We start from the raw sequence: 12056 nt of genomic DNA on the forward strand, positions 1-12056 counted from the left end.
ACGGGGTGGGATGTTGAGTTGGTTGGTTGTTATTTTGGAGAAAAAGAATTTTTGGAGAAAGAGTCAAAGTTTGTGTGTGTAAAAGTGGTGCAGGGTCTGTATGTTATTGTATGGATTCAACCTGCATCTTCTGACACCACTTTATTTTGGAAAATAAAAATAATTTTTGGGAGTAAAGAAGCTCCCGTCTCCCTCTGTCTCTCCATCCAACCGCCGATCATCCTTGCGACACAGACAAAAAAACACACACCATAAATATTAAATCTAAAACGATGTACAATAGTGCAACAATTAAATCTCAATGTTAGAAGTACTTAAGAGAGTGAATAACATCTGGCTGGATAATTATCAGGAACACTGCGGCCTCTGCTGACCCAGTGGAGGAGTGCAAAAGCTTACAGCACCTGGTATTCCCAGGCGGTCTCCCATCCAAGTACTAACCAGGCCCGACCCTGCTTTAGCTTCCGAGATCGGGCTTCTCAGGGTGTGTATGGGGCCGTAAAGCGAGAGCAGCCGCAAGAAAATGGCCTTTTGAAGTTAATACAACTCAAACTTATTTTCTTGAAACACTTATTCTGGTGGAGGTTGTCCATTTTGCTTTGTCACAGTCCAAACGTCAATGTTGGAGCAGCCTCTCATCCATTCCCCCCAAAAAGAAAGGCTATATAGCCTATGAGCGTCATATCATCAAATCTGCCTAGAACGGCTCTTGGATGAGAGGTAAACGTCTTCAAAAAAAAAATCAAACAAGATTCAACTCCGATAAATGAAATCAAGTTAAAAGCAAGTTTGCCATGGCCAGGGATCGATCCCGGGCCGGTGCGGGCAGTCGAAAAACGCTGTAACAGACACCTGATTGAAACCTCCTGAAGACCCCAGAGGGCGAGTTCGAATCCCGCTTTGGGCATTTCAAACGGAAGATATTTGATTGAAAATTTCACCATCATAAAAATGTTTAAAAAGAGCAAAGCAGTGTCTGTGAGGTTTATGAGCCACAAATGCTGCTCTTTTTAGGGAGCACATCAGTCTATTAAACTGTAGTTTGTGTCATAGCATAGTTTATATTGACAAATTCTAAATTGCAAGTCGCAGATATGAACAGAAATGCTACGTTATCTGCTCATTCTGTTTACAAATATTCTGATGAGATAGGTGGGGAGTTTAATTCAGTTGGGGATAGACAGATGGAATATTAGTGTTTTAGTATGATCTTGAGTTCTTTGAGAATGTTTTTCAATTCCGACTCTGCCTGCCGCCTTGAGTTGGCTTTTGCGAAGACAGAAATGTTGCCAATAGTGTGGACCAAGTGGGAAATTAATTTTATTTAAAACACAAAACACATACACACGCACGAGTGGAGCCGTTCACTTAGCCGTACTACGCCGACACGTTTGCATTTCATTTCCATTCCGTTCTGTCTTGGTTTACTAGGTGAAGCATTTCACACACACCACTTTTTAAACCATCGCTTCTTATTGGAATACATTGTAGCCGACATGCACGGCCGGGCCAACCGGCATTTATGGTCCAATTAGTTTCCACCCAGTAAACACGGCGCTGCGTCATATTGCTCACCGTGTCACCTCTCCGTCTGTTTAACCGTTGCCCAAAGAATCACACTCACACTATGGCTGTTTAAAAGCCATCAAGGTTTATTTGTTTGTCATTTATCAAAAGCAACCAATATTTCATAGCTCACCAGCAGGACATACTTCCTGGTTCGGGGAAACCGATGGAGTGTTCAATGATTGTATACATGGAGGGGTTTCGCGAGGTGCTACGGCACAATCTATTTTAGCGGGGGTGTTTTAGAAGAGTAAGATGAACATGTATTTTACTATGCACTGGGTGGTTTTGATGGTGGAAATTTGTTTTGGGCGTTTTACGCATATTAATATTTTCTGTTCGATTGTTATTTTGAGTTTGTAAATGTATTAGTGAGCGTAATAATTTTGATAATTGGTTTCACCTGTAGGAGGGCTACAGCTATAGAAGCCCTGGAGTAAGCCCCAGACGGGGGGGGATGTTGAGTTGGTTGGTTGTATTTTGGAGAAAAAAGAAAATTTGGAGACAGAGTCAAAGTTGTGGTGTGTAAAAGTGTGCAGGGTCTGTATGTTATTGTATGGATTCAACCTGGCATCTTCTGACACCACTTTATTTTTGGAAAATAAAAATAATTTTTGGAGTAAAGAAGCTCCCGTCTCCCTCTGTCTCCTCCACCGCCGATCATCCTTGCGACACACACACACACTCATAAAATATTAAATCTAAAACGATGTACAATAGTGCAACATTAAATCTCAATGTTTGAAGTACTTAAGAAGTGAATAACATCTGGCTGGATAATTATCAGGAACACTGGCGGCCTCTGCTGACCCAGTGGAGGAGTGCAAAAAGCTTACAGCACCTGGTATTCCCAGGCGGTCTCCCATCCAAGTACTAACCAGGCCCGACCCTGCTTAGCTTCCGAGATCGGACGAGATCGGGCGTTCTCAGGGTGGTATGGCCGTAAGCGAGAGCAGCCGCAAGAAAATGGCCTTTTGAAGTTAATACAACTCAAACTTATTTTCTTGAAACACTTATTCTGGTGGAGGTTGTCCATTTTGCTTGTCACAGTCCAAACGTCAATGTTGGAGCAGCCTCCAATCCATTCCCCCAAAAAGAAAAGGCTATATAGCCTATGAGCGTCATATCATCAAATCTGCCTAGAACGGCTCTTGGATGAGAGGTGAAACGTCTTCAAAAAAACAAACAAAAGATTCAACTCCGATAAATGAAATCAAGTTAAAAGCAATGTGCCATGGCCAGGGATCGATCCCGGGCCGGTGCGGGCCAGTCGAAAAACGCTGTAACAGACAACCCTGATTGAAACCTCCTGAAGACCCCAGAGGGAGAGTTCGAATCCGCTTTGGGCATTATCAAACGGAAGATATTTGATTGAAAAATTCACCATCATAAAAATGTTAAAGAGCAAAGCAGTGTCTGTGAGGTTTATGAGCCACAAATGCTGCTCTTTTTAGGAGCACAGCAGTCTATTAAACTGTAGTTTGTGTCATAGCATAGTTTTATTGACAAATTCTAAATTGCAAGTCGCAGATATGAACAGGGAAATGCTACGTTATCTGCTTATTCTGTTACAAATATTCTGATGAGATAGGTGGGGAGTTAATTCAGTTGGGGATAGACAGATGGAATATTAGTGTTGTTAGTATGATACTTGAGTTCTTTAGATATTGTTTCAATTCCGGACTCTGCCGCCTTGAGTTGGCTTTTGCGAAGACAGAAATGTTGCCAATAGTGTGGACCAAAGTGGGAAATTCAATTTTATTTAAACACAAACACAAACACACATACACAGACACACGCACAACACACGGAGTGAGCCGTGCCACTTACGCCGACACGTTTGCATTTCATTTCCATTCCGTTCTGTCTTGGTTTACTCGGTTGAAGCATTTCACACACACCACTTTTTACCATAGCTTCTTATTGGAATACATTGTAGCCGACATGCACGGCATGGCCAAACGGCATTTATGTTCCAATTAGTTCCACCCAAGTAAACAACGCGCGTCATATTGCCTCACCGTGTCACCTCCCGTCTGTTTAACGTTGCCCAAAGAATCACACTCACACTATGGCTGTTTAAAAGCATCAAGGTTTATTTGTTTGTCATTTATCAAAAGTACCAATATTTCAATAGCTCACCAGCAGGACATACTTCCTGGTTCGGGGAAACCGATGGACTGTCAATGATTGTATACATGGAGGGGTTTCGCGAGGTGCTACGGCACAATCTATTTTAGCGGGGTGTTTTAGAAGAGTAAGTTGAACATGTATTTTACTATGCACTGGGTGGTTTTGATGGTGGAAATTTGTTTGGGCGTTTTACGCATATTTATATTTTCTGTTCGATTGTTATTTTGAGTTTGTAAATGTATTAGTTAGCGTAATAATTTTGATAATTGGTTTCACCTGTAGGAGGGCTACAGCTATAGAAGCCCTGGAGTAAGCCCCAGACGGGGGGGGATGTTGAGTTGGTTGGTTGTTATTTTGGAGAAAAAAGAAAATTTGGAGAAAGAGTCAAAAGTGTGGTGTGTAAAAGTGTGCAGGGTCTGTATGTTATTGTATGGATTCAACCTGGCATCTTCTGACACCACTTTATTTTGGAAAATAAAAATAATTTTTTGAGAGTAAAGAAGCTCCCGTCTCCCTCTGTCTCCTCCACCGCCGATCATCCTTGCGACACACACACACACACACACACTCATAAAATATTAAATCTAAAACGATGTACAATAGTGCAACATTAAATCTCAATGTTGAAGTACTTAAAGTAGTGAATAACATCTGGCTGGATAATTATCAGGAACACTGGCGGCCTCTGCTGACCCAGTGGAGGAGTGCAAAAAGCTTACAGCACCTGGTATTCCCAGGCGGTCTCCCATCCAAGTACTAACCAGGCCCGACCCTGCTTAGCTTCCGAGATCGGACGAGATCGGGCGTTCTCAGGGTGGTATGGCCGTAAGCGAGAGCAGCTGCGCAAGAAAATGGCCTTTGAAGTTAATACAACTCAAACTTATTTTCTTGAAACACTATTCTGGTGGAGGTTGTCCATTTTGCTTTGTCACAGTCCAAACGTCAATGTTGGAGCAGCCTCCAATCCATTCCCCCCAAAAAAGAAAGGCTATATATCTATGAGCGTCATATCATCAAATCTGCCTAGAACGGCTCTTGGATGAGAGGTGAAACGTCTTCAAACAAATCAAACAAGATTCAACTCCGATAAATGAAATCAAGTTAAAAGCAATGTGCCATGGCCAGGGATCGATCCCGGGCCGGTGCGGGCCAGTCGAGAATCGCTGTAACAGACAACCTGATTGAAACCTCCTGAAGACCCCAGAGGGAGAGTTCGAATCCCGCTTTGGGCATTATCAAACGGAAGATATTTGATTGAAAAATTCACCATCATAAAATGTTTAAAGAGCAAAGCAGTGTCTGTGAGGTTTATGAGCCACAAATGCTGCTCTTGTTAGGAGCACAGCAGTCTATTAAACTGTAGTTTGTGTCATAGCATAGTTTTATTGACAAATTCTAAATTGCAAGTCGCAGATATGAACAGGGAAATGCTACGTTATCTGCTTATTCTGTTACAAATATTCTGATGAGATAGGTGGGGAGTTAATTCAGTTGGGGATAGACAGATGGAATATTAGTGTTGTTAGTATGATACTTGAGTTCTTTAGATATTGTTTTCAATTCCGGACTCTGCCGCCTTGAGTTGGCTTTTGCGAAGACAGAAATGTTGCCAATAGTGTGGACCAAAGTGGGAAATTCAATTTTATTTAAACACAAACACAAACACACAGACACAGACACACGCACACACGCACGGAGTGAGCCGTGCCACTTACGCCGACACGTTTGCATTTCATTTCCATTCCGTTCTGTCTTGGTTTACTAGGTTGAAGCATTTCACACACACCACTTTTTACCATAGCTTCTTATTGGAATACATTGTAGCCGACATGCACGGCATGGCCAACCGGCATTTATGTTCCAATTAGTTCCACCCAAGTAAACAACGCGCGTCATATTGCCTCACCGTGTCACCTCCCGTCTGTTAACGTTGCCCAAAGAATCACACTCACACTATGGCTGTTTAAAAGCATCAAGGTTTATTTTTTGTCATTTATCAAAAGCACCAATATTTCAATAGCTCACCAGCAGGACATACTTCCTGGTTCGGGGAAACCGATGGACTGTTCAATGATTGTATACATGGAGGGGTTTCGCGAGGTGCTACGGCACAATCTATTTTAGCGGGGGTGTTTTAGAAGAGTAAGATGAACATGTATTTTACTATGCACTGGGTGGTTTTGATGGTGGAAATTTGTTTTGGGGGCGTTTTACGCATATTTAATATTTTCTGTTCGATTGTTATTTTGAGTTTGTAAATGTATTAGTTAGCGTAATAATTTTGATAATTGGTTTCACCTGTAGGAGGGCTACAGCTATAGAAGCCCTGTAGTAAGCCCCAGACGGGGTGGGATGTTGAGTTGGTTGGTTGTTATTTTGGAGAAAAAAGAAAATTTGGAGAAGAGAGTCAAAGTTGTGGTGTGTAAAAGTGTGCAGGGTCTGTATGTTATTGTATGGATTCAACCTGGCATCTTCTGACACCACTTTATTTTTGGAAAATAAAAATAATTTTTTGGAGTAAAGAAGCTCCCGTCTCCCTCTGTCTCCTCCACCGCCGATCATCCTTGCGACACAACACCACACACTCATAAAATATTAAATCTAAAACGATGTACAATAGTGCAACATTAAATCTCAATGTTGAAGTACTTAAGAAGTGAATAACATCTGGCTGGATAATTATCAGGAACACTGGCGGCCTCTGCTGACCCAGTGGAGGAGTGCAAAAAGCTTACAGCACCTGGTATTCCCAGGCGGTCTCCCATCCAAGTACTAACCAGGCCCGACCCTGCTTAGCTTCCGAGATCGGACGAGATCGGGCGTTCTCAGGGTGGTATGGCCGTAAGCGAGAGCAGCCGCAAGAAAATGGCCTTTTGAAGTTAATACAACTCAAACTTATTTTCTTGAAACACTTATTCTGGTGGAGGTTGTCCATTTTGCTTTGTCACAGTCCAAACGTCAATGTTGGAGCAGCCTCCAATCCATTCCCCCCAAAAAGAAAAGGCTATATAGCCTATGAGCGTCATATCATCAAATCTGCCTAGAACGGCTCTTGGATGAGAGGTGAAACGTCTTCAAACAAATCAAACAAGATTCAACTCCGATAAATGAAATCAAGTTAAAAGCAATGTGCCATGGCCAGGGATCGATCCCGGCCGGTGCGGGCCAGTCGAGAATCGCTGTAACAGACAACCTGATTGAAACCTCCTGAAGACCCCAGAGGGAGAGTTCGAATCCCGCTTTGGGCATTATCAAACGGAAGATATTTGATTGAAAAATTCACCATCATAAAAATGTTTAAAGAGCAAAGCAGTGTCTGTGAGGTTTATGAGCCACAAATGCTGCTCTTTTTAGGAGCACATCAGTCTATTAAACTGTAGTTTGTGTCATAGCATAGTTTTATTGACAATTCTAAATTGCAAGTCGCAGATATGAACAGGGAAATGCTACGTTATCTGCTTCATTCTGTTACAAATATTCTGATGAGATAGGTGGGGAGTTAATTCAGTTGGGGATAGACAGATGGAATAATGAGTGTTGTTAGTATGATACTTGAGTTCTTTAGATATTGTTTTCAATTCCGGACTCTGCCGCCTTGAGTTGGCTTTTGCGAAGACAGAAATGTTGCCAATAGTGTGGACCAAAGTGGGAAATTCAATTTATTTTAACACAAACAACACAAACAACAGACACAACACCGCCACACACGCACGGAGTGAGCCGTGCCACTTACTTACGCCGACACGTTTGCATTTCATTTCCATTCCGTTCTGTCTTGGTTTACTCGAGGTGAAGCATTTCACACACACCACTTTTTACCATAGCTGCTTCTTATTGGAATACATTGTAGCCGACATGCACGGCATGGCCAACCGGCATTTATGTTCCAATTAGTTCCACCCAAGTAAACAACGCGCGTCATATTGCCTCACCGTGTCACCTCCTCCGTCTGTTTAACGTTGCCCAAAGAATCACACTCACACTATGGCTGTTTAAAAGCATCAAGGTTTATTTGTTTGTCATTTATCAAAAGCACCAATATTCAATAGCTCACCAGCAGGACATAGTTCCTGGTTCGGGGAAACCGATGGACTGTTCAATGATTGTATACATGGAGGGGTTTCGCGAGGTGCTACGGCACAATCTATTTTAGCGGGGGTGTTTTAGAGAAGAGTAAGTTGAACATGTATTTTACTATGCACTGGGTGGTTTTGATGGTGGAAATTTTTTTTGGGCGTTTTACGCATATTTAATATTTTCTGTTCGATTGTTATTTTGAGTTTGTAAATGTATTAGTGAGCGTAATAATTTTGATAATTGGTTTCACCTGTAGGGGGCTACAGCTATAGAAGCCCTGGAGTAAGCCCCAGACGGGGTGGGATGTTGAGTTGGTTGGTTGTTATTTTGGAGAAAAAAGAAATTTGGAGACAGAGTCAAAGTTGTGGTGTGTAAAAGTGTGCAGGGTCTGTATGTTATTGTATGGATTCAACCTGGCATCTTCTGACACCACTTTATTTTTGGAAAATAAAAATAAAATTTTGGAGTAAAGAAGCTCCCTTCTCCCTCTGTCTCCTCCACCGCCGATCATCCTTGCGACACACACACACACACACACACACACTCATAAAATATTAAATCTAAAACGATGTACAATAGTGCAACATTAAATCTCAATGTTAGAAGTACTTAAGAAGTGAATAACATCTGGCTGGATAATTATCAGGAACACTGGCGGCCTCTGCTGACCCAGTGGAGGAGTGCAAAAAGCTTACAGCACCTGGTATTCCCAGGCGGTCTCTCCATCCAAGTACTAACCAGGCCCGACCCTGCTTAGCTTCCGAGATCGGACGAGATCGGGCGTTCTCAGGGTGGTATGGCCGTAAGCGAGAGCAGCCGCAAGAAAATGGCCTTTTGAAGTTAATACAACTCAAACTTATTTTCTTGAAACACTTATTCTGGTGGAGGTTGTCCATTTTGCTTTGTCACAGTCCAAACGTCAATGTTGGAGCAGCCTCCAATCCATTCCCCCCAAAAAGAAAAGGCTATATAGCCTATGAGCGTCATATCATCAAATCTGCCTAGAACGGCTCTTGGATGAGAGGTGAAACGTCTTCAAACAAATCAAACAAGATTCAACTCCGATAAATGAAATCAAGTTAAAAGCAATGTGCCATGGCCAGGGATCGATCCCGGGCCGGTGCGGGCCAGTCGAGAATCGCTGTAACAGACAACCTGATAGAAACCTCCTGAAGACCCCAGAGGGAGAGTTCGAATCCCGCTTTGGGCATTATCAAACGGAAGATATTTGATTGAAAAAGTCACGATCATAAAAATGTTTAAAGAGCAAAGCAGTGTCTGTGAGGTTTATGAGCCACAAATGCTGCTCTTTTTAGGAGCACAGCAGTCTATTAAACTGTAGTTTGTGTCATAGCATAGTTTTATTGACAATTCTCAATTGCAAGTCGCAGATATGAACAGGGAAATGCTACGTTATCTGCTTATTCTGTTACAAATATTCTGATGAGATAGGTGGGGAGTTAATTCAGTTGGGGATAGACAGATGGAATATTAGTGTTGTTAGTATGATACTTGAGTTCTTTAGATATTGTTTTCAATTCCGGACTCTGCCGCCTTGAGTTGGCTTTTGCGAAGACAGAAATGTTGACAATAGTGTGGACCAAAGTGGGAAATTCAATTTTATTTAAACACAAACACACACACACAGACACAGACACACGCACGCACGCACGCACACACACGGAGTGAGCCGTGCCACTTACGCCGACACGTTTGCATTTCATTTCCATTCCGTTCTGTCTTGGTTTACTCGGTTGAAGCATTTCACACACACCACTTTTTACCATCGCTTCTTATTGGAATACATTGTAGCCGACATGCACGGCATGGCCAACCGGCATTTATGTTCCAATTAGTTCCACCCAAGTAAACAACGCGCGTCATATTGCCTCACCGTGTCACCTCCCGTCTGTTTAACGTTGCCCAAAGAATCACACTCACACTATGGCTGTTTTAAAGCATCAAGGTTTATTTGTTTGTCATTTATCAAAAGCACCAATATTTCAATAGCTCACCAGCACGACATACTTCCTGGTTCGGGGAACCGATGGACTGTTCAATGATTGTATACATGGAGGGGTTTCGCGAGGTGCTACGGCACAATCTATTTTAGCGGGGGTGTTTTAGAAGAGTAAGATGAACATGTATTTTACTATGCACTGGGTGGTTTTGATGGTGGAAATTTGTTTTGGGCGTTTTACGCATATTTAATATTTTCTGTTCGATTGTTATTTTGAGTTTGTAAATGTATTAGTGAGCGTAATAATTTTGATAATTGGTTTCACCTGTAGGAGGGCTACAGCTATAGAAGCCCTGTAGTAAGCCCCAGACGGGGTGGGATGTTGAGTTGGTTGGTTGTTATTTTGGAGAAAAAAGAAAATTTGGAGACAGAGTCAAAGTTGTGGTGTGTAAAAGTGTGCAGGGTCTGTATGTTATTGTATGGATTCAACCTGGCATCTTCTGACACCACTTTTTTTTTGGAAAATAAAAATAATTTTTTGGAGTAAAGAAGCTCCCGTCTCCCTCTGTCTCCTCCACCGCCGATCATCCTTGCGACACACACACACACTCATAAAATATTAAATCTAAAACGATGTACAATAGTGCAACATAAATCTCAATGTTTGAAGTACTTAAGAAGTGAATAACATCTGGCTGGATAATTATCAGGAACACTGGCGGCCTCTGCTGACCCAGTGGAGGAGTGCAAAAAGCTTACAGCACCTGGTATTCCCAGGCGGTCTCCCCTCCAAGTACTAACCAGGCCCGACCCTGCTTAGCTTCCGAGATCGGACGAGATCGGGCGTTCTCAGGGTGGTATGGCCGTAAGCGAGAGCAGCCGCAAGAAAATGGCCTTTTGAAGTTAATACAACTCAAACTTATTTTTTGAAACACTTATTCTGGTGGAGGTTGTCCATTTTGCTTTGTCACAGTCCAAACGTCAATGTTGGAGCAGCCTCCAATCCATTCCCCCCAAAAAAAAAGGCTATATAGCCTATGAGCGTCATATCATCAAATCTGCTGCCTAGAACGGCTCTTGGATGAGAGGTGAAACGTCTTCAAACAAATCAAACAAGATTCAACTCCGATAAATGAAATCAAGTTAAAAGCAATGTGCCATGGCCAGGGATCGATCCCGGGCCGGTGCGGGCCAGTCGAGAATCGCTGTAACAGACAACCTGATTGAAACCTCCTGAAGACCCCAGAGGGAGAGTTCGAATCCCGCTTTGGGCATTATCAAACGGAAGATATTTGATTGAAAAATCACCATCATAAAAATGTTTAAAGAGCAAAGCAGTGTCTGTGAGGTTTATGAGCCACAAATGCTGCTCTTTTTAGGAGCACATCAGTCTATTAAACTGTAGTTTGTGTCATAGCATAGTTTTATTGACAAATTCTCAATTGCAAGTCGCAGATATGACAGGGAAATGCTACGTTATCTGCTTATTCTGTTACAAATATTCTGATGAGATAGGTGGGGAGTTAATTCAGTTGGGGATAGACAGATGGAATATTAGTGTTGTTAGTATGATACTTGAGTTCTTTAGATATTGTTTTCAATTCCGGACTCTGCCGCCTTGAGTTGGCTTTTGCGAAGACAGAAATGTTGACAATAGTGTGGACCAAAGTGGGAAATTCAATTTTATTTAAACACAACACAAACACACAGACACAACACACGCACGCACACACACACACACGGAGTGAGCCGTGCCACTTACGCCGACACGTTTGCATTTCATTTCCATTCCTGTCTCTGTCTTGGTTTACTCGGTTGAAGCATTTCACACACACCACTTTTTACCATCGCTTCTTATTGGAATACATTGTAGCCGACATGCACGGCATGGCCAACCGGCATTTATGTTCCAATTAGTTCCACCCAAGTAAACAACGCGCGTCATATTGCCTCACCGTGTCACCTCCCGTCTGTTTAACGTTGCCCAAAGAATCACACTCACACTATGGCTGTTTAAAAGCATCAAGGTTTATTTGTTGTCATTTATCAAAAGCACCAATATTTCAATAGCTCACCAGCACGACATACTTCCTGGTTCGGGGAAACCGATGGACTGTTCAATGATTGTATACATGGAGGGGTTTCGCGAGGTGCTACGGCACAATCTATTTTAGCGGGGTGTTTTTTAGAAGAGAAGATGAACATGTATTTTACTATGCACTGGGTGGTTTTGATGGTGGAAATTTTGTTTGGGCGTTTTACGCATATTTAATATTTTCTGTTCGATTGTTATTTTGAGTTTGTAAATAATTTTGATAAT

At 42.3% G+C, this 12056-nt stretch overlaps 5 non-coding genes across 5 annotated transcripts; all 5 read right to left on the reverse strand.

Moving 5' to 3' along the window:
- Positions 1-2395: 2395 nt before the first annotated feature.
- Positions 2396-2514, reverse strand: LOC130520903 (5S ribosomal RNA). Its single transcript, XR_008949100.1, has one exon. It is a non-coding gene; the product is annotated as a 5S ribosomal RNA (ribosomal RNA).
- Positions 2515-4411: 1897 nt separating this feature from the next.
- LOC130520904 (5S ribosomal RNA) lies at positions 4412-4530 on the reverse strand. The gene has a single exon (XR_008949101.1). It is a non-coding gene; the product is annotated as a 5S ribosomal RNA (ribosomal RNA).
- Positions 4531-6427: 1897 nt separating this feature from the next.
- On the reverse strand, positions 6428-6546 carry LOC130520905 (5S ribosomal RNA). The gene has a single exon (XR_008949102.1). It is a non-coding gene; the product is annotated as a 5S ribosomal RNA (ribosomal RNA).
- A 1918-nt stretch (positions 6547-8464) lies between these two features.
- Positions 8465-8584, reverse strand: LOC130520907 (5S ribosomal RNA). The gene has a single exon (XR_008949104.1). It is a non-coding gene; the product is annotated as a 5S ribosomal RNA (ribosomal RNA).
- Positions 8585-10488: 1904 nt separating this feature from the next.
- Positions 10489-10607, reverse strand: LOC130520906 (5S ribosomal RNA). Its single transcript, XR_008949103.1, has one exon. It is a non-coding gene; the product is annotated as a 5S ribosomal RNA (ribosomal RNA).
- Between the last annotated feature and the right edge of the window lie 1449 nt (positions 10608-12056).

This window comes from Takifugu flavidus, unplaced genomic scaffold, assembly GCF_003711565.1.
Source record: "Takifugu flavidus isolate HTHZ2018 unplaced genomic scaffold, ASM371156v2 ctg581, whole genome shotgun sequence".
In the NCBI taxonomy this organism is placed as follows: domain Eukaryota; kingdom Metazoa; phylum Chordata; class Actinopteri; order Tetraodontiformes; family Tetraodontidae; genus Takifugu; species Takifugu flavidus.